The sequence below is a fragment of the Mya arenaria genome, chromosome 2 (genome assembly GCF_026914265.1).
Source record: "Mya arenaria isolate MELC-2E11 chromosome 2, ASM2691426v1".
In the NCBI taxonomy this organism is placed as follows: Eukaryota; Metazoa; Mollusca; class Bivalvia; order Myida; family Myidae; genus Mya; species Mya arenaria.
The window spans coordinates 4,188,467-4,212,241 of record NC_069123.1 but is presented as its reverse complement, the minus strand read 5'-3'; the positions used below and the strand labels follow the sequence as shown (position 1 = coordinate 4,212,241).

The 23,775-nt window shown below is 36.6% G+C and overlaps 1 long non-coding RNA gene and 1 pseudogene across 1 annotated transcript; both read left to right on the top strand.

Annotated features, from left to right (window-relative positions):
• The first annotated feature begins 20 nt into the window (after positions 1-20).
• LOC128205427 (uncharacterized) overlaps positions 21-23,775 on the top strand; it is a 35,086-nt pseudogene continuing 11,331 nt past the window's right edge.
• LOC128221436 (uncharacterized) lies at positions 1,326-5,330 on the top strand. The gene is made up of 3 exons (XR_008258987.1): positions 1,326-1,414; positions 4,666-4,776; positions 4,973-5,330. It is a non-coding gene; the product is annotated as an uncharacterized LOC128221436 (long non-coding RNA).

The window sequence follows — 23,775 nt, the reverse complement described above, 5'->3', positions numbered from 1 at the left end:
CAGAGTACAGTGGGTTGGTGGGGAATTTTTTAGCACTCGCCCTGTACAATATATCACAAGTTAATTTCGTATCATTGCATTCCAGAATGGAGGCATATGACAGGAACCAAAATTCCCATAGGGAAGATGATCTTCTGCCAGAACTCAATATGAGCCTTCCCAAGACAAGTGGATACAGAGATGTGAATTCAGATGCTAAAATGGCACCAATAACAATTGAGAAGGCCATCGAATATATGGACCAGTATAGGGTGGAGTTTGATGAGAAGGTAAAAGACCTGTATGACGACAAGTTTCTTCTTTACATGGGACTGTGTTCGTCACCGTCTTTGGACTTTGTTCGTGGGGCATGTAAAGCGGAAATGAGGAAGAAAGTGAACTATGTTGTAGACATTTCTTTGCACAAATATGGATATGTTCAGGAAGTACCCGTACGAAAATTCCAACTGTAATACAGCTGTAAAAGACCCGTAAATGAGGAGTAAAGTCACATTTACAGGTGTAAACCGCCTGGAAAATGAATTTGAGCAGGAAAAGCATTCATATTTACAGGCGTAATTTCTCATTGTGCAGGCCAAATTTCTTATTTTACAGGTGTAAAAAAAAAAACGACTGTAAATTTCAACTTCGAATACTTTCATGACTTAATTTACATCAGAGTGGTGCTATTTGGACCTGTAAAACAAATTACAGCTGTAAAATTGAACATAGAAATTTTCTGAGCCTAATTGTAGAAAAAAAAGTTATTTCATACACTGCTGTTAATTTAAACGTAGGTGTTTTTGTAGAGAATAAAAGATGAAAGTGAAAAATGAGTTTAAAAATACTTTTATCTTTATAGTAGCAGCTAGTGCATTAGAATATCTTTTAAAAACTAATTATTTCATTGTAAAGTTAACATTTAAATTTAAAATATTCTGCAATTCAAACTCTTTTTAATATGACTTAGATTGAGAAAAAAAAATCTGTTTAATTTCAAATTAAACTGTTGGTGCTTTAATAAATGATTGCATACAACAAATCAATTTTGTTATATTTCTACTAAATGTAATTTCTTGGTAATATTTCTAAATATAATCATGATTTAATTTGTTATATCAATAGTAGAAAATCCTAATTTTATAGCAATGTACATCTATATCTTAATGAACAATAGGTAAAGTGCTGAAAAGTTTACCATTGTTACATGTTAAACAAAATTTTCTCTCCATGAGTCCAGGTATATCACACCCTGGGCTTATCAGTTCATTCAAAGGCCAGGCAATATAGCTTCCTGGAGAGTCTAAGCCAATCAGCATCAGGTTAACATTCATCTGTGTAGGAAATTCAAATGTAGAAGAAATGGAGAAGATTCATGTAAACATGGTGGTTTCTTAAGCTTTCATATTTTGAATGGATAAACCTTTTTCCTAAGGTAAGAACATTTAAACAGTGTCTGTGTTATGCTCTCTGAACCTCCATTAACACAATGTCTCACTGGGATGCTTTGAAGCCTCGTGATTGTATTACAGGTGTGTAATTATATGAATACATGCACCAGTTCTATAACTTATCAGTAAACTAATGCACCTATCAATATTTTGCCCCAGGGGGGGGCGGCGGGTATACACGGGACTTTAGACAGAAGACAATTCCCGACAGGCGGGAATTTGACACGCCGAATAATTCCGGGTCCCGGGTTTAGACATAAGACGGATTTTACATCTCGGTACCCGGAGTTGTATAGACAACCGTATTTCGTATCCCGGTACCCGGAGTTTAGACAACTGTACTGTCGCACTAAAAAAATGGCGGACAAACTTTCACACGTTTCATCCTTCTCAGTTAAAGAGATGTGTGAATGGGTGGATAGCATCTCAAAAGATCTCACAACCATATTTAAAGGTACAGTATTAAATATAAACAGGAAATGTTCATCATTACTATAATTTATTTTGGCATATCGTATTAAAGTTCCATTCTATTGCCATGTGTTTTTGCGCGCGCTGTCCTTTACGATTTTGACATAAAGTCCGTTTTGATCAATTTCTTCTTTTGTCACTATGTTTTCAAATGCCCTCTGCTGCAGTCTCGTCAAAAAAGCGTCTATATGAGGGAGAGGGTTTTTAAAAAAATGACCGTTTGTCATATTATAACATGAAATTTTCATGTTATAATATGACAAACGGTCATTTTTTCATTGAAAATAATTAACATGATTATCATTATAGACCCACTCATTGACCTCATTCATATTTGGATTACCTGCCCTTGTAATTGGCTATATCATAGAATATTATTGCAATTTTCGATGTTTAATACACTTGTTTGTGCAGTGTTTTCGATATTCCGCCCTAAATATACGTCTGTAGCAGGGTATTAATCTTAATAGCCCCGTAATTATAATATTTATGCATTTATGCCCATAAGAAGAATAAATCGCTTCTTTGGATATCTTTTTTCAGATTTTTTGTTATGCTGCAACAACTATATATTAACAAAAAAGGTAATTAAATGTGAACTCACAAATGGTATAATACTAGCAAAATATTTCAGTACTGTATGCTATGGTGATGGTGTGATAAAAGTAGTGCAAAGTATTCTGTGTTTCGAGCAACCTGACCTTATATACTTTCTTATTAATGAAAATGTCCAGGACTCCTAAAGCTTTTACAAATATATAGGGGGAGGCACTTAATAATACAATTGAACGTGTATATACATCCATCTGTTTATTTTATGGACTGCAAATTAGTCATGCATTGTGAAAATTTTCAAATAATGTGGCACAACTCATTTATGTTTCCAAAATGAAGACACCACCCAGATCCCTACCTAAAAGGTTTGACAAGGTCACCCTGAGACGTTAACTGTCGTCTCCTTTGTACTTTGTCACACACACACTAAGAGGTTACAGGTCAAAAATAAAAAATATGCATGTTTTTGGTGACAAAAGGGTGATGAGATCTCATTAAAAGGGCCTCATCACATCAGATAGAATTGACAGAAATAAAAAATCATGATACTTTTACCTGTCCAACTCAATGAGTCTCAAGAGAAAATGAATTGAAACCATCTACACAAAATTTTGTAAACTAGCCACAATTACCTGTGTGCAGATTTGATGGACCTCTTTCAAAAATGTACTGGCCTGGCACGGCTTTCACAAAGCATCTGGAGTCGATATCTTGCTAAAACTAAAATTTCAACATTGGATATCTCATTCAATTGTATTGCCACTGCACTAAATTTGTGTCTGCTTGTGAAACTCCCATGTTTCACAGGCAGACAAAATTATTAGCAATAATATTGAGGTCATTATTTGATATTGAAATTTTGAGTTTGAGCACGATCTCGACTCAAGTCGCTTTGTGGAAGACAGGCCTGGTACTGGTTTGTTTTAAATACCAGGGATCATGAAAAAGTAATCTGTTGCCGTGATATAACTGAAATAATGTTGAAAATGGCGTAACACTCACCCCACACTCCTCAAAAAAACACAACAATATTAAAAACAAACACAACAAAACAAACATTTTCTTCAAGCTCTTTCATTTAATATCAAATACAGTGGTGTTTTTTGCTCCTGAACAGAGAAATAAGAAAATGAATGCAAACTATTTGTAACATTTAAAACATTTAAAACAAAAAAAAGCCTACAGAAAAGGGTTAACCAGCTAACAACAAAAAGTTAGTGCATTTTTATACACCAAACTGTTAGTGCATTTTATACATTTATTCTTGCTTGAGGGAACCATGTTACTGATTTTTTTAAAAAGAGGTTTAGTTTCATTATTACTCCAAATGTGGTATTTATATCCCCTGTGATTTCCAAATATATGTTATAAAATTCATTTAAAGGCAAATTGCAAAAGTATCAAGGTATGAAATGCGACAAACAAATATGTGTTGGGGTTGCCCCTTTCTGTAGGACAATTTTTTTTTTTTTAAACGGCGCATTCAATGTGTACTTTATCTCTTCACATCCAAATAATTTTATTGACTTTGTCATTGCATGACAGAGATAATAACTGAAGAGACCTTCTAAAAATATATACTTTTATATACTTTCTGACATTCTTTTTTAAGTTCCAAAATATAGCAAAGGGTAGTCATCCCTTTGAATATAAAAACAGTAATGCTGAAGTCATTTATTTTATAAAGTTTTGTTTTATTAAACCTAGGAAGTAGGTAGGGAAACGTTTTGATGTGCTTTCCATCAGAATAGATAAAATGGTGCAACTTTTTTCTCCATATATTTAAAAAGCATTGGTTGGAATGAATAAAACAACTGTCATCTGGATGACATTTCTGGCTGGCTGACTTCTAGCTCTTTCATGTCGGGTGAAAAAAATGCTTATCTGGCAATATTGGCACTAGGTTTGCCTTCATCCATCTATCCCCGGGACATTAGATACACAAAGCATCTCCCACTATGGGGATTTAGACAAAAGTATTGGCTCCAGGGTGGGGAATTAGACACCCAAAAGGAAAACTTGTCTAATTCCCCTGGGTCTGCCCGCCCCCCCCCCCCCCTGGGGCAAAATATTGATAGGTGCATAAGCTGCATTTAACTTTATATGTACTTTTATTGATATAATTTTCAGACTAAGCAATCTTTATTTATCATTGGTGATCATGTGGGTGTGTATGAATATGCCTTATGATTTTATTTTATTACTATAGATGACCAATGTTGTGCCCAGTGTGACAACGATTAGGATCCCGTGTGACCAGACAAGATATGGTGGGAAAATTGGAAAGCTTAAGAACATGAAAGGCAGTCCCTGCTACATGGTGGGTTGCTAAATCATCTGTTATATCATTGAGTTTCAACTTTGAAACTTTATATTTTTATAAACCCATGAAGGCATGAAGTTGAAATATAAATGTTTTTATAACAGTAACATTTTTAATTTATATACTTAGCTATATATCATGGCAGTTAATGAGTAGTGATGAGGAATGATGCAGTTGTTGTTTGTGATTGCAGGTCAAACTCCTGGAACACAGTCATATTCTGATAGACAGAGATCTTAAAAGAAAGGCCATCTTAAAAGAGAGGCTTGCTCTGCAGCAAGGACAGTGCATTCAACTGAAAAGTGGACCAACATTTTTTAACATTTATGCATTCTGTTTGATAATGATCTCGTCTGGCATTTTCATTATCCAATGAGTTATGCCTCAATCCCCTGTGCTAGGGGAATACATAGATTTCAGAAAAACGTTTAAACGTGTAGTGTCAATTATAAAAAGTGACTATAAGAAATGCCATTGATTTTGTTTGCTTGTACAAATATAGGATTTTAATTTCATTGTGTGAGCTCCTTTACCTTTTTAAGTTTTGTAATTCAATAAAGACTGATACTCTTGTTAAATGCATGCAAAAAATTATGACTGTACTGTTGTTATTTTATTTGTTTGTTTTTTTTAAATTATAGACAAGAATAAATGTTTTAACTGCATTATTGTAGCCCTGTTAATTCTACACCTGTAAATCTGAAATTACGCCTGTAACTTCTACACCTGTAAATCTGAAATTACGCCTGTAAATTCTACACCTGTAAATCTAAAATTACGCCTATAAATTCTAGACCTGTAAATTGGAAATTGTAAAACTGTAAAATATTGCTGAGAATTACGCCTAATTTAAATATTTCGCGCAAATTTACAGGTCGTTTACACCTGTATTACAGGTCTTTTATACCTGTAAATGTACTTTGATTAAAGTGAATTCCAGCTGTAATTCTAAGAATTACAGATGTAAAATCATGAAAAATCACAGGTCCTTTACAGGTCTTTTACAGTTGGAAATTTCGTACAGGCACAGTGGGAATGTGGTGCAGGAGAAGGCCCATTTGGACATTGCAAGCATATAAGAACTATGATATATGCATGTTGTAATTTATTAAAGATGGAGTATTTAAAGTTGAAACAACCTGCACAGAAAAAAATGCAGTCTTTTCACAAAGCGAAGAAGCACACAGGTTACCCCTCTTAAGGCTAGAGATTTAAACTTGGGTGGTGCAGATATTTGTGACATTAAAGATTTTGACCCTCGGCCAACAATTTCGTAAAGTTGCTGGTTATGATGACTACTTTTACATTTACCTGTATGAATTTAGGGGCATATCCGAGACACCTATTTTTCAGACATTCAGCCAAGCCAATATTCAGGCCATTTCCAATGACCATGATTATTTTGAATTATCTCATGAAGACAATTTCCTTAAATTAAGCAAGCTTACCAAACTAAGTGAAAAAGGACAGGGATGACATTGAAATGTACACTAGGGGACAGAACAAGAACGACCGATGGTTTGAAGAAGGGAAAAAAATATTTCAATCATCTCATTTTCACTGTGTGTGTACCGCGACAGAAAGAACCGACTTAAATGACTTGGCCAAGATATTGTGCATACTTAAACAGGGTGGGAACCATTGAAAAAAAATGGAATCCAGTCCGAAAAGGAGGCCATTCATCAATATGAAAGTAATAGTTATGTCAAAGTTAAACCATGTGGCATATTCGTTTCAAAATTAAGCCTTCCATTTTTAGGGGCATCACCCGATGGCATTGTAGATGAACAAGAGGGCCAAATGGCCCTGAATCGCTCACCTGTCATATATTGCACATTGGTTTGATAAGAAATCTGGATGGTTCAAAGTAGTTAAAATTTTTTTAGAAGTCTGGGTCATTTTTTACCCCAATGCCAAAGTTTGGACAATAAAGGTAGAGGTCCACTTAATGATGCATTATGCCAAATAGCTCTAGTCCTTGTGAATTCGGAGATAATTTTTTTTTTATGCTTCTATTATATACAAATATTGAAAACCTAAGCCTATGAACACGGGGCGTGGCCAATTTTGACCCCAGGGCTTAAGTTTGAACAATCTTAATAGTGGTCCAATAAACGATGCTTCATACCAAATATCTAAGGCCTTCGCCTTTTGGTTTCGGAGAAGAAGATTTTTTAAGTTTTCATCATATACATATATAAGGAAACCCATGACCGCCTGGGTGGGGCCATTTTTTGACCCCAGGGCCAAAGATTGAACAATCTTGGTACAAGTCAACTAGATGATATATCATGCCAAATATCTAAGCTCTTGTCACTACTTGATTTTACGTGTGTATCTATATATGTATATTTGTTATTAATTGTTGTATGTGGCCCATATTGAAAATTGGTATGTGTACTAAATATGTTATCCAGTTTAAATTAAGACGTTACTTGTCTTTGTGAGTTCGGAGAAGACACACATATAGAGAAAACCCATCAGCCCCGGGGTGCATGGCCAATTTTGACCCCAGGGCCATAATTTGAACAAATTTTGTTGAGGTCTACTAGACGATGAATCATGCCAAATATCTAAGCTCTAAGCCACGTAAGTTCAGAGGAGATGATTTTTGAAGTTTTAACTATAAACATATAGAGAATACCCTAATCCCCCGGGGCGGGGCCAATTTTGACCCCAAGGCCATAATTTGAACAATCTTTGTAGAGGTCCACTAGACGATGAATCATGCCAAATATCTAAGCTCTAGTCCAAGTAAGTTCAGAGGAGAAGATTTTTGAAGTTTTAACTATAAACATATAGAGAATACCAATGAACCCCCCCGGGGCGGAACCAATTTTGACCCCAAGGCCATAATTTGAACAATCTTTGTAAAGGTCCACTTGACGATGAATCATGCCAAATATCTAAGCTCTAGTCCAAGTAAGTTTAGAGGAGAAGATTTTTGAAGTTTTAACTATAAACATATCAAGTATACCCATGACCCCCCGGGGCGGGGCCAATTTTGACCCCAAGCACATAATTTGAACAATCTTTGTAGAAGTCCACTAGACGATGAATCATGCCGAATATCTAAGCTCTAGTCCAAGTAAGTTCAAAGGAGAAGATTTTTGAAGTTTTCACTATAAACATATAGAGAAAACCCATGACCCTCGGGGCAGGGCCAATTTTGACCCCAAGGCCATAATTTGGACAATCTTTGTAAAGGTCCACTAGACGATGAATCATGCCAAATATCTAAGCTCTAGTCCAAGTAATTTCAAAGGAGAAGATTTTTGAAGTTTTAACTATAAACATATAGAGAATACCCATGACCCCCCCGGGGCGGGGCCAATTTTGACCCCAGGGCCATAATTTGAACAAACTTTGTAGAGGTCCACTAGACGATGAATCATGCCAAATATCTAAGCTCTAGGCCAAGTAAGTTCAAAAGAGAAGATTTTTGAAGTTTTCACTATAAACATATAGAGAAAACCCATGACCCCCGGGGCGGGGCCAATTTTGACCCCAAGGCCATAGTTTGAACAATCTTTGTAAAGGTCCACTAGACGATGAATCATGCCAAATATCTAAGCTCTAGTCCAAGTAAGTTCAGAGGAGAAGATTTTTTAAGTTTAAACTATAAACTTATCAAGTATACCCATGACCCCCCGGGGCGGGGCCAATTTAGACCCCAAGGCCATAATTTGAACAATCTTTGTAGAGGTCCACTAGACGATAAATCATGCCAAATATCTAAGCTCTAGTCCAAGTAAGTTCAGAGGAGAAGATTTTTGAAGTTTTAACTATAAACATATAGAGAATACCCATGACCCCCCCCGGGGCGGGGCAAATTTTGACCCCAAGGCCATAATTTGAACAATCTTTGTAAAGGTCCACTAGACGATGAATCATGCCAAATATATAAGCTCTAGGCCAAGTAAGTTCAGAGGAGAAGATTTTTTAAGTTTTCACTATAAATATATAGAGAAAACCCATGACCCCCCGGGGCGTGGCCAATTTTGACCCCAGGGCCATAATTTGAACAATCTTTGTAGAGGTCCACTAGACCATGAATCATGCCAAATATATAAGCTCAAGGCCAAGTAAGTTCAGAGGAGAAGATTTTTGAAGTTTTCACTATAAACATATAGAGAAAACCCATGACCCCCGGGGCGGGGCCAATTTTGACCCCAGGGCTATAAATTGAACAATCTTTGTAGAGGTCCACTAGACCATGAATCATGCCAAATATCTAAGCTCTAGGCCAAGTAAGTTCAGAGAAGATTTTTGAAGTTTTCACTATAAACATATAGAGAAAACCCATGACCCCCCGGGGCGGGCCCAATTTTGACCCAAGGGCCATAATTTGAACAATCTTGGTAGAGGACCATTTGGTGATCCTACCTACCATATATCAACGACCTAAGCCTTGTGGTTTGGGAGAAGAAGATTTTTAAAGTTTTTCCTTTTGGTTGCCATAGCAACCAGAGTTCCGCATGGAATTGAATTCTTTGAACAACTTTGATAGAAGACCACCCAAGGAACATCCCTACGAAGTTTTATTAATATTGGCCCAGTGGTTAAGGAGGAGATGTCTTTTAAGTAAATTGTTGACGGTCGACGCACGACGGACGCCGGACAAAAGGCGATCACAAAAGCTCACCTTGTCACAAAGTGACAGGTGAGCTAATAAGGAGAGCTATCCTAGTCATCCGAGGGTCAGCATCGGCGTAACCACTTATGTTAAAGTTTATGTACCACCTCAAATATTTTCAAAGTCCACATAATCTTTTTCTTTGCATCGTAATTCTGATATAGGAACGCCATTTCCCGAGCATTCATTGCTTTATAGTAAGATGAGTTAAGTTAAATCTTAATAATTAAGAATGTGCATAATGAACGTCAAATTCGAATACAACCTCATTGGCTGAAAAATGTGACACAGGGAGTGTGTATCGGATGAGTGGCAGTGGGCGGACCTTTAAAATAGAAATTGTTACTGATTAAGCCATGTACTTAATCGCCTATCTGCAATTAGATTGCCAGAAAATGTAATTTATATTCTATGTTATAGTTAAAAGTGATGACGTAAAATCTTAATGATTAAGAATGGTCAGAGTAATCGTAGTGAACAAGCCCTTGTATAATAAATCTTTATCATACTAAGAACAAAGTAAGAAATACGCGTATATATAACTTGCTGGGATATATAACCAATTAAACAATTGTTGTTTTCAATTAAAATATTTGCAAATATGCAAGTATAATGTAAGATTACACATGTGCAATACAGAAAAAAATTCACAATGGTTATATTATACAGGAAATAAGGTAAACCATGTGATACATATACGGTACCACACTTGGTCTTCAATAGTATATTATAGTACAACATAATACTACAACGTGACACAACGTGACGAACGACCTAAATTCAATAGACATAAGGATCAGAAACGGCGTGGTCGAAATGTGACACATTGATGCGATGTCACGTTCACCTTCAGCTGTACTAGAACGATGTTTCCAAATATAATCATATAAGTCGAGCATTGGTGCCACATATAGCCATCCTTATCATTGCTACGGTCGAAATCTATCAATTTAGCAAGTTGGGAAAGGTATAATGCTATTGAAATAGATTTAAAAAGCACCGCCTTGACAATGTTTTGTGACAGGTATAAACATGCTAAATGGATTTCGAATCTGTGAAAACGTTAAAAAGACACTTTATTATTTAAAATTCAAACAATTGACGTACATGTATTAGATTTTATCTTATCAATATGACTGCCTCAATATCAAAAAGGGACAAATCCTATTAAATTAAGACAGAATGAGGATAATGATAGTAGTGTTTGTGGTGGTGGTGATGATGATGATGTTTTATTTTCATTTTCAGATACAACAAAACCATGGAGAACCCAAATGAAGTGGTACAGAAATTAAAGTTTTCACAATATTTTATATACTAAATCCCTCCTGGTATCACTCCAGCAAAGATAATGTATAGAAAAATGTTAGAAGATTATAATTTGTTCTGATGAAGTTAATTTCATTGATTTTTAATCGGTAATCCAACTAGTTTGGTCATTTATTCATATAGATGGTACATACAGTATGAAACAACTCTTTGAACGATAAAATTTTGAATAGACTGATACAAATTTGTACCATCTTTGAAACTTATATATTTTTTACAGAACTGTCCTTGCAAATGCCTGGGCGTTTCTGGAAACCGACCAAGACATAGAGCAAGATCTTCGTGTATACATTAAGACGTGTAAGGTATGTGATCACATTTCTCCTCTATCTTTTGAAGATGCGCAGTCTTGTATTGTCACCATTGGGTCAATACAGATACGGAAATGCCACGTATCACTTATTGATTCGAGACGAAGGTTATTTGGCTGTTCGGACAGCGGCAGCACAGTGCGGTATTTTTTGTATTGACGCCACGCAAACATTTAATGATACGTCACTTGACCAATCATGAGTGTTAATTCTATATAAGCAATAGTATTCCAAAAGTGTTCCTTTCCGCGATTTATGAATGCATTGAATAAAATGTATACGCAATAGGAGTAGCTATTTGCATTTATACTCGTAACGCAAGCGCTTCCTTACAAAGTTCAAAAACATTTCATTGCATATTCCCGAGAGAGAGAGCATTATGAGAAAGGAATTCCACAAACTGTTTTGTCCAAAATGTAAATTTTCGAAAATATGGGTAGAGGGTGAAGTAACTATTTGTACGATTTCCCATCTTGACTGTAAAGCAACTGTTTGTTTGAGGTATAATACAAAAAGGTGTGCTAAATAAAAGATACTGCACCAACATCCTGAATAGGGTTTAAGGGAAAATACAAAAAGGTGTGTTTAGTAGTAGATACTGCACCCACACCTGAGTAAGGTTTAAGGGAATATACAAAAGATGTGTTTAGAAGTAGATACTGCACCCACACCTGAGTAAGGTTTAAGGGAATATACAAAAAGGTGTGTTTGGTAGTAGTTACTGCACCCACACCGGCCCAGTAAGGTTTAAGGGAATATACAAAAAGGTGTGTTTAGTAGTAGATACTGCACCCACACCTGAGTAAGGTTTAAGGGAATATACAAAAAGGTGTGTTTGGTAGTAGTTACTGCACCCACACCGGCCCAGTAAGGTTTAAGGGAATATACAAAAAGACGTGCTTTGTAATAGATACTGCACCCACACCGGCCGAGTAAGGTTTAAGGGAATATACAAACAGATGTGTTTGGAAGTAGATATTTCACCCACACCGGCCTAGTAAGGTTGAAGGGAATATACAAAAAGACGTGCTTTGTAATAGATACTGCACCCACACCGGCCGAGTAAGGTTTAAGGGAATATACAAACAGATGTGTTTGGAAGTAGATACTGCATCCACACCGGCCGAGTAAGGTTTAAGGACATAAACATAAGATGTGTTTAGTAGTAGATATTGCATCCGCACCTGAGTAAGGTTTAAGGGAATATACAAAAAGGTGTGGGTGCAGTGTCTACTTCTAAACACACCTTTTTGTATATTGTATATATATATATAAGACACAAGATACAAGAATTTTTAGAAGTCGGGTATTTGTTAACAAGCAACATTAGTTCAATGAGCTATTTTCTGACATATAACAAACATACATAACATATCAAGTAACAGTTAAAATGAGCAGGAATAAACAAAAAGGTGTGTTTAAGTAGTAGATACTGCATACACATCGACCTAGTAAGGTCGCACCCACACCGGCCGAGTAAGGTTGAAGGAATTATGATGTTTGAAGGGAATATACAAAAAGATGTGTTTAGAAGTAGACACCCAAACCAGCCTAGTAAGGTCCGAAGGCGGAGCTGCTGGTATAGACTATAGTATAGTATACACTATGATATGCTTAATCATTGTTTATTACGATGTGTTGCATTGCTTAGTCTATGTTTTTTAAGTATTTGGCATGAACTGATGTTCCCTACCTTGTTTGTTAGAAGTGTTTTATGAAGCAGGATACAATCGAAGAGTATGCCATAAGTGCAGTATTCGTCAACTGCATCGCCTATACTTCAAAAGCAGTGGAACAAACACAGACACTAACAAATCAAAAGCTACAACAACAGCAGTATCAACGACCACAACACGAGAACAAACCGCCAATTCGTTACAAGGATTACGTGTGCTAAGAGATTCTTAACTATGGATTGTGCATAAGGGCATAATAAACCCTAACCATCCATCAGTGGCAAGTATCATACTACATGTAAGCTGATATTTTCTTTGATAAATTTCTTGAAAATTAATATATATATATATATATATATCACTTTTTATATACTAGTATATGCTTTTATAATTATTCATTCATGTGTATATGTTTATTATGTAATGTAAATGATTGCTTTAAAGAATAAACATTTCTTTGTATATCTACTAAAATAAACTTTGGAAATGTTGGAACACCATTTTTCACAAAAAAACCTAATTTAGGACAAGTTAGGTTAAAGGGAGTAAACAAAAAGGTGGGGTTTGTGATAGAAACAACCCACACCAGTCGAGTTATGTTAATGGGAGTAAACAAAAAGGTGGGGTTTGTGATAGAAACAACCCACATCAGTCGAGTTAGGGTAAAGGGAGTGAACAAAAAGTGTTCTGTGATTATACTAAGAAACTGCACAGACAAGACACCCAACACCGCCAGTCAGCGTGACAAGATACCGGCTTGAACAGTCAGCGTGACAGGACACCAAACACCGTCAGTTAGCGTGACAAGATACCGGCTCGGACAGTCAGCGTGACAAGACACCAAACACCGTCAGTCAGCGTGACAAGATACCGGCACGGACGGTCAGCGTGACAAGACACCAAACACCGTCAGTCAGCGTGACAAGATACCGGCACGGACAGTCAGCGTGACAAGACACCAAACACCGTCAGTCAGCGTGACAAGATACCGGCACGGACAGTCAGCGTGACAAGACACCAAACACCGTCAGTCAGCGTGACAAGATACCGGCACGGACAGTCAGCGTGACAAGACACCAAACACTGTCAATCAGCGTGACAAGATACCGACACGGACAGTCAGCGTGACAGGACACCAAACACCGTCAGTCAGCGTGACAAGATACCGGCACGGACAGTCAGCGTGACAAGACACGAAACACCGTCAGTCATCGTAACAGATACCGGCACGGATAGTCAGCGTGACAAGACACCAAACACCGCCAGTTAGCGTGACAAGAAAGCATGATGCGACGAAGAGGACTTTGCTAATCACTGGCTATAATTTCAATCTTTTAAAGTGCAGTTACTGTTAACTTTCCCATATAGACACACTGGACGTATACAACTATGATTTCAAAGTTTAGTTTATGATTTACATGTTAATAATCATGAATGTTTTTCAAATTTTTGATATGTCTGAAGGAGTTAACAGCTCAGTTTTACATGATTGTTGTTTTTTTTTCCAAATAAATCGAGGATTTGATCTTGTTTTGTCTCTTTGCATGAGTTTGGTCACTCCACCTTCATTCCTTAGCCCCAATAAACTAAAGAATCACAAACATGTCGAACTCCCACCACCCACCAAAAACACATAATTGACGCCGTGAAAGGTATAAAAAAAGATGTTCATATAATCAATATCGGGACACGATTTCTACTTTTAATCGAAAAAGATTGGAAAATTTCTTTTGCGATTTCTAGCTTTATCAAGTGAAAACTGGCTACAATATTTAAAGGTACTAGATACCAGATGGTACTGTTGCAAAAATAAAGAGAAAATTTCCAAAAACTTAAACGGAATTGATACTATTGTGTACAGCACATTACATCTTACTAACTGATGTTCCACAGATCAGATTTTAAAAAAATACTAGGTTTGTCTACCACGTACTTACCGGTAAATAAAAAATAGCGTCGGTATGTGCTTCTGTATTAATCACATGACTTTCAAATACTAAAAATACACACAATGAACTGGAAAACAATACTTCGCTATTTTTAACTGGTAAACTTCTTTTTATCATGTAAATTTCGAGATAATTTTGTGTCTCGTCCCTTTAATAGGCAAGGAAACAAGCCATCGTAAAGCTGAACTGTAGTGGCGGTACCTTTTTGCATTGTGATCATCCATTGCCTGTCCGTCCGTCGTTCGTTCATAATTGTTTGTATATACCTGGAGTGAGTTTGAAAGAGACCACATTTTGCAAACAGAAATGCACAACTTGTATTGGCGTAATCGGTCAGATCCCATTACGGGCTCTCCAGTCACGACACATTAAAGAGGGAATTTGCTGTTCTGATTTTGCAGCCATATGTAATCTATTAGATATTATTTTGGATACAAGCTTTCAAAATACATGTTTCGTCATAGGCGATGTGCGAAACTTGGTAGCATTGAGGTAATCTGTACAAAAGGGATAGCTTGTTTACACATTTGATTTGAATGCTAAAAAGCTTAGTCAAATGGTCGAGATAATAAAAGCTTTCTCCCATCTCAGATAAGTAGATCCAATAATTTAACCATGCTAGAAATTCTTATCTTGCCCTAGGGCGAAGATAAAATGCCCGTATGGAACTTCTTTTTAATGGTCACCACATTGTAATTATTTCCCTTGTTAAAGACTGGCGTCTGTAGCACCATGGAAACATTTTTTTTCTTTTGGCAATACTTGGAACGCTAATTAATTATTTCTCGCTTCAAATGTCACCATTAAACAGTTTTCATGCACCTTTCAAGAAATAATGCTTCGTTCTCCTTAGAACTATTTAAAGACCGGTTTGACTACTTACATCATCTGAATCACTGCGCATCCATGACAACCACGACTAATCGGATATCCATGCGAAATAACTTTTACTAAGCACACAAGAATTCCAGCAAAAAATACATGTTAACTTAATATTGTTTAACTGAGGTGGGAGAAAAAGCATCTACCATAGCCGCTCCTGTAAGATTGGCGATCGTTTAATATGAATATGTTCCACATAACATAATGTTCAGCCTAACTCAGATTGTTAAAATCAGACATAAGAGGAGAACGACCTGATATCAACCTTATGTGTATATAACATTCTCCACATGTCTCCTCAATTGTCGCTTATTTCTATAATTTCTTAAAACTTTTAAACTACATTCGAATTATGATTAAAATATTTTTTCACATCTTAACCTAGTCCGTCGCCTCTTTAATGTCTTGCATCATAACTCTGATATAGGAACGCCATTTCCTGATGGAGATGATGATGATGATGATGATGATGTTTTACTTTCATTTTCAGAAACAACAAAAACATGCAGAATCACTGTGAATTGGTACAGAAATTTTTAAGTTTTCACAATATTTTATATTTTTACCGGCCGAGTAAGGTTGAAGGAATTATGATGTTTGAAGGGAATATACAAAAAGATGTGTTTAGAAGTAGACACCCAAACCAGCCTAGTAAGGTCCGAAGGCGGAGCTGCTGGTATAGACTATAGTATAGTATACACTATGATATGCTTAATCATTGTTTATTACGATGTGTTGCATTGCTTAGTCTATGTTTTTTAAGTATTTGGCATGAACTGATGTTCCCTACCTTGTTTGTTAGAAGTGTTTTATGAAGCAGGATACAATCGAAGAGTATGCCATAAGTGCAGTATTCGTCAACTGCATCGCCTATACTTCAAAAGCAGTGGAACAAACACAGACACTAACAAATCAAAAGCTACAACAACAGCAGTATCAACGACCACAACACGAGAACAAACCGCCAATTCGTTACAAGGATTACGTGTGCTAAGAGATTCTTAACTATGGATTGTGCATAAGGGCATAATAAACCCTAACCATCCATCAGTGGCAAGTATCATACTACATGTAAGCTGATATTTTCTTTGATAAATTTCTTGAAAATTAATATATATATATATATATATATATATCACTTTTTATATACTAGTATATGCTTTTATAATTATTCATTCATGTGTATATGTTTATTATGTAATGTAAATGATTGCTTTAAAGAATAAACATTTCTTTGTATATCTACTAAAATAAACTTTGGAAATGTTGGAACACCATTTTTCACAAAAAAACCTAATTTAGGACAAGTTAGGTTAAAGGGAGTAAACAAAAAGGTGGGGTTTGTGATAGAAACAACCCACACCAGTCGAGTTATGTTAATGGGAGTAAACAAAAAGGTGGGGTTTGTGATAGAAACAACCCACATCAGTCGAGTTAGGGTAAAGGGAGTGAACAAAAAGTGTTCTGTGATTATACTAAGAAACTGCACAGACAAGACACCCAACACCGCCAGTCAGCGTGACAAGATACCGGCTTGAACAGTCAGCGTGACAGGACACCAAACACCGTCAGTTAGCGTGACAAGATACCGGCTCGGACAGTCAGCGTGACAAGACACCAAACACCGTCAGTCAGCGTGACAAGATACCGGCACGGACGGTCAGCGTGACAAGACACCAAACACCGTCAGTCAGCGTGACAAGATACCGGCACGGACAGTCAGCGTGACAAGACACCAAACACCGTCAGTCAGCGTGACAAGATACCGGCACGGACAGTCAGCGTGACAAGACACCAAACACCGTCAGTCAGCGTGACAAGATACCGGCACGGACAGTCAGCGTGACAAGACACCAAACACTGTCAATCAGCGTGACAAGATACCGACACGGACAGTCAGCGTGACAGGACACCAAACACCGTCAGTCAGCGTGACAAGATACCGGCACGGACAGTCAGCGTGACAAGACACGAAACACCGTCAGTCATCGTAACAGATACCGGCACGGATAGTCAGCGTGACAAGACACCAAACACCGCCAGTTAGCGTGACAAGAAAGCATGATGCGACGAAGAGGACTTTGCTAATCACTGGCTATAATTTCAATCTTTTAAAGTGCAGTTACTGTTAACTTTCCCATATAGACACACTGGACGTATACAACTATGATTTCAAAGTTTAGTTTATGATTTACATGTTAATAATCATGAATGTTTTTCAAATTTTTGATATGTCTGAAGGAGTTAACAGCTCAGTTTTACATGATTGTTGTTTTTTTTTTCCAAATAAATCGAGGATTTGATCTTGTTTTGTCTCTTTGCATGAGTTTGGTCACTCCACCTTCATTCCTTAGCCCCAATAAACTAAAGAATCACAAACATGTCGAACTCCCACCACCCACCAAAAACACATAATTGACGCCGTGAAAGGTATAAAAAAAGATGTTCATATAATCAATATCGGGACACGATTTCTACTTTTAATCGAAAAAGATTGGAAAATTTCTTTTGCGATTTCTAGCTTTATCAAGTGAAAACTGGCTACAATATTTAAAGGTACTAGATACCAGATGGTACTGTTGCAAAAATAAAGAGAAAATTTCCAAAAACTTAAACGGAATTGATACTATTGTGTACAGCACATTACATCTTACTAACTGATGTTCCACAGATCAGATTTTAAAAAAATACTAGGTTTGTCTACCACGTACTTACCGGTAAATAAAAAATAGCGTCGGTATGTGCTTCTGTATTAATCACATGACTTTCAAATACTAAAAATACACACAATGAACTGGAAAACAATACTTCGCTATTTTTAACTGGTAAACTTCTTTTTATCATGTAAATTTCGAGATAATTTTGTGTCTCGTCCCTTTAATAGGCAAGGAAACAAGCCATCGTAAAGCTGAACTGTAGTGGCGGTACCTTTTTGCATTGTGATCATCCATTGCCTGTCCGTCCGTCGTTCGTTCATAATTGTTTGTATATACCTGGAGTGAGTTTGAAAGAGACCACATTTTGCAAACAGAAATGCACAACTTGTATTGGCGTAATCGGTCAGATCCCATTACGGGCTCTCCAGTCACGACACATTAAAGAGGGAATTTGCTGTTCTGATTTTGCAGCCATATGTAATCTATTAGATATTATTTTGGATACAAGCTTTCAAAATACATGTTTCGTCATAGGCGATGTGCGAAACTTGGTAGCATTGAGGTAATCTGTACAAAAGGGATAGCTTGTTTACACATTTGATTTGAATGCTAAAAAGCTTAGTCAAATGGTCGAGATAATAAAAGCTTTCTCCCATCTCAGATAAGTAGATCCAATAATTTAACCATGCTAGAAATTCTTATCTTGCCCTAGGGCGAAGATAAAATGCCCGTATGGAACTTCTTTTTAATGGTCACCACATTGTAATTATTTCCCTTGTTAAAGACTGGCGTCTGTAGCACCATGGAAACATTTTTTTTCTTTTGGCAATACTTGGAACGCTAATTAATTATTTCTCGCTTCAAATGTCACCATTAAACAGTTTTCATGCACCTTTCAAGAAATAATGCTTCGTTCTCCTTAGAACTATTTAAAGACCGGTTTGACTACTTACATCATCTGAATCACTGCGCATCCATGACAACCACGACTAATCGGATATCCATGCGAAATAACTTTTACTAAGCACACAAGAATTCCAGCAAAAAATACATGTTAACTTAATATTGTTTAACTGAGGTGGGAGAAAAAGCATCTACCATAGCCGCTCCTGTAAGATTGGCGATCGTTTAATATGAATATGTTCCACATAACATAATGTTCAGCCTAACTCAGATTGTTAAAATCAGACATAAGAGGAGAACGACCTGATATCAACCTTATGTGTATATAACATTCTCCACATGTCTCCTCAATTGTCGCTTATTTCTATAATTTCTTAAAACTTTTAAACTACATTCGAATTATGATTAAAATATTTTTTCACATCTTAACCTAGTCCGTCGCCTCTTTAATGTCTTGCATCATAACTCTGATATAGGAACGCCATTTCCTGATGGAGATGATGATGATGATGATGATGATGTTTTATTTTCATTTTCAGAAACAACAAAAACATGCAGAATCACTGTGAATTGGTACAGAAATTTTTAAGTTTTCACAATATTTTATATTTTTACCGGCCGAGTAAGGTTGAAGGAATTATGATGTTTGAAGGGAATATACAAAAAGATGTGTTTAGAAGTAGACACCCAAACCAGCCTAGTAAGGTCCGAAGGCGGAGCTGCTGGTATAGACTATAGTATAGTATACACTATGATATGCTTAATCATTGTTTATTACGATGTGTTGCATTGCTTAGTCTATGTTTTTTAAGTATTTGGCATGAACTGATGTTCCCTACCTTGTTTGTTAGAAGTGTTTTATGAAGCAGGATACAATCGAAGAGTATGCCATAAGTGCAGTATTCGTCAACTGCATCGCCTATACTTCAAAAGCAGTGGAACAAACACAGACACTAACAAATCAAAAGCTACAACAACAGCAGTATCAACGACCACAACACGAGAACAAACCGCCAATTCGTTACAAGGATTACGTGTGCTAAGAGATTCTTAACTATGGATTGTGCATAAGGGCATAATAAACCCTAACCATCCATCAGTGGCAAGTATCATACTACATGTAAGCTGATATTTTCTTTGATAAATTTCTTGAAAATTAATATATATATATATATATATATATATCACTTTTTATATACTAGTATATGCTTTTATAATTATTCATTCATGTGTATATGTTTATTATGTAATGTAAATGATTGCTTTAAAGAATAAACATTTCTTTGTATATCTACTAAAATAAACTTTGGAAATGTTGGAACACCATTTTTCACAAAAAAACCTAATTTAGGACAAGTTAGGTTAAAGGGAGTAAACAAAAAGGTGGGGTTTGTGATAGAAACAACCCACACCAGTCGAGTTATGTTAATGGGAGTAAACAAAAAGGTGGGGTTTGTGATAGAAACAACCCACATCAGTCGAGTTAGGGTAAAGGGAGTGAACAAAAAGTGTTCTGTGATTATACTAAGAAACTGCACAGACAAGACACCCAACACCGCCAGTCAGCGTGACAAGATACCGGCTTGAACAGTCAGCGTGACAGGACACCAAACACCGTCAGTTAGCGTGACAAGATACCGGCTCGGACAGTCAGCGTGACAAGACACCAAACACCGTCAGTCAGCGTGACAAGATACCGGCACGGACGGTCAGCGTGACAAGACACCAAACACCGTCAGTCAGCGTGACAAGATACCGGCACGGACAGTCAGCGTGACAAGACACCAAACACCGTCAGTCAGCGTGACAAGATACCGGCACGGACAGTCAGCGTGACAAGACACCAAACACCGTCAGTCAGCGTGACAAGATACCGGCACGGACAGTCAGCGTGACAAGACACCAAACACTGTCAATCAGCGTGACAAGATACCGACACGGACAGTCAGCGTGACAGGACACCAAACACCGTCAGTCAGCGTGACAAGATACCGGCACGGACAGTCAGCGTGACAAGACACGAAACACCGTCAGTCATCGTAACAGATACCGGCACGGATAGTCAGCGTGACAAGACACCAAACACCGCCAGTTAGCGTGACAAGAAAGCATGATGCGACGAAGAGGACTTTGCTAATCACTGGCTATAATTTCAATCTTTTAAAGTGCAGTTACTGTTAACTTTCCCATATAGACACACTGGACGTATACAACTATGATTTCAAAGTTTAGTTTATGATTTACATGTTAATAATCATGAATGTTTTTCAAATTTTTGATATGTCTGAAGGAGTTAACAGCTCAGTTTTACATGATTGTTGTTTTTTTTTCCAAATAAATCGAGGATTTGATCTTGTTTTGTCTCTTTGCATGAGTTTGGTCACTCCACCTTCATTCCTTAGCCCCAATAAACTAAAGAATCACAAACATGTCGAACTCCCACCACCCACCAAAAACACATAATTGACGCCGTGAAAGGTATAAAAAAAGATGTTCATATAATCAATATCGGGACACGATTTCTACTTTTAATCGAAAAAGATTGGAAAATTTCTTTTGCGATTTCTAGCTTTATCAAGTGAAAACTGGCTACAATATTTAAAGGTACTAGATACCAGATGGTACTGTTGCAAAAATAAAGAGAAAATTTCCAAAAACTTAAACGGAATTGATACTATTGTGTACAGCACATTACATCTTACTAACTGATGTTCCACAGATCAGATTTTAAAAAAATACTAGGTTTGTCTACCACGTACTTACCGGTAAATAAAAAATAGCGTCGGTATGTGCTTCTGTATTAATCACATGACTTTCAAATACTAAAAATACACACAATGAACTGGAAAACAATACTTCGCTATTTTTAACTGGTAAACTTCTTTTTATCATGTAAATTTCGAGATAATTTTGTGTCTCGTCCCTTTAATAGGCAAGGAAACAAGCCATCGTAAAGCTGAACTGTAGTGGCGGTACCTTTTTGCATTGTGATCATCCATTGCCTGTCCGTCCGTCGTTCGTTCATAATTGTTTGTATATACCTGGAGTGAGTTTGAAAGAGACCACATTTTGCAAACAGAAATGCACAACTTGTATTGGCGTAATCGGTCAGATCCCATTACGGGCTCTCCAGTCACGACACATTAAAGAGGGAATTTGCTGTTCTGATTTTGCAGCCATATGTAATCTATTAGATATTATTTTGGATACAAGCTTTCAAAATACATGTTTCGTCATAGGCGATGTGCGAAACTTGGTAGCATTGAGGTAATCTGTACAAAAGGGATAGCTTGTTTACACATTTGATTTGAATGCTAAAAAGCTTAGTCAAATGGTCGAGATAATAAAAGCTTTCTCCCATCTCAGATAAGTAGATCCAATAATTTAACCATGCTAGAAATTCTTATCTTGCCCTAGGGCGAAGATAAAATGCCTGTATGGAACTTCTTTTTAATGGTCACCACATTGTAATTATTTCCCTTGTTAAAGACTGGCGTCTGTAGCACCATGGAAACATTTTTTTTCTTTTGGCAATACTTGGAACGCTAATTAATTATTTCTCGCTTCAAATGTCACCATTAAACAGTTTTCATGCACCTTTCAAGAAATAATGCTTCGTTCTCCTTAGAACTATTTAAAGACCGGTTTGACTACTTACATCATCTGAATCACTGCGCATCCATGACAACCACGACTAATCGGATATCCATGCGAAATAACTTTTACTAAGCACACAAGAATTCCAGCAAAAAATACATGTTAACTTAATATTGTTTAACTGAGGTGGGAGAAAAAGCATCTACCATAGCCGCTCCTGTAAGATTGGCGATCGTTTAATATGAATATGTTCCACATAACATAATGTTCAGCCTAACTCAGATTGTTAAAATCAGACATAAGAGGAGAACGACCTGATATCAACCTTATGTGTATATAACATTCTCCACATGTCTCCTCAATTGTCGCTTATTTCTATAATTTCTTAAAACTTTTAAACTACATTCGAATTATGATTAAAATATTTTTTCACATCTTAACCTAGTCCGTCGCCTCTTTAATGTCTTGCATCATAACTCTGATATAGGAACGCCATTTCCTGATGGAGATGATGATGATGATGATGATGATGTTTTATTTTCATTTTCAGAAACAACAAAAACATGCAGAATCACTGTGAATTGGTACAGAAATTAAAGTTTTCACAATATTTTATATACTAAATCCCTCTTGGTATCACTCCAGCAAAGATAATGTATAGAAAAATGTTATAATTTGTTCTGATGAAGCTAATTTCATTGATTTTTAATCGGTAATCCAACTAGTTTGGTCATTTTTTCATATAGATGGTACATACAGTATGAAACAACTCTTTGAACGATAAAATTTTGAATAGACTGATACAAATTTGTACCATCTTTGAAACTTATATATTTTTTTTTTCAGAACTGTCCTCTTGCAAATGCCTGGGCATTTCTTGAAACGAACCATGAAGAAGAACAACAAGATCTTCGTGAATATATCAAGACGTGTAAGGTATGTGATCATATTTCTCCTATATCTTTTGAAGATGCGCAGTCTTGTATTGTCACGATTGGGTCAATACAGATACTGAAATGCCACGTATCACTTATTGATTCGAGACGAAGGTTATTT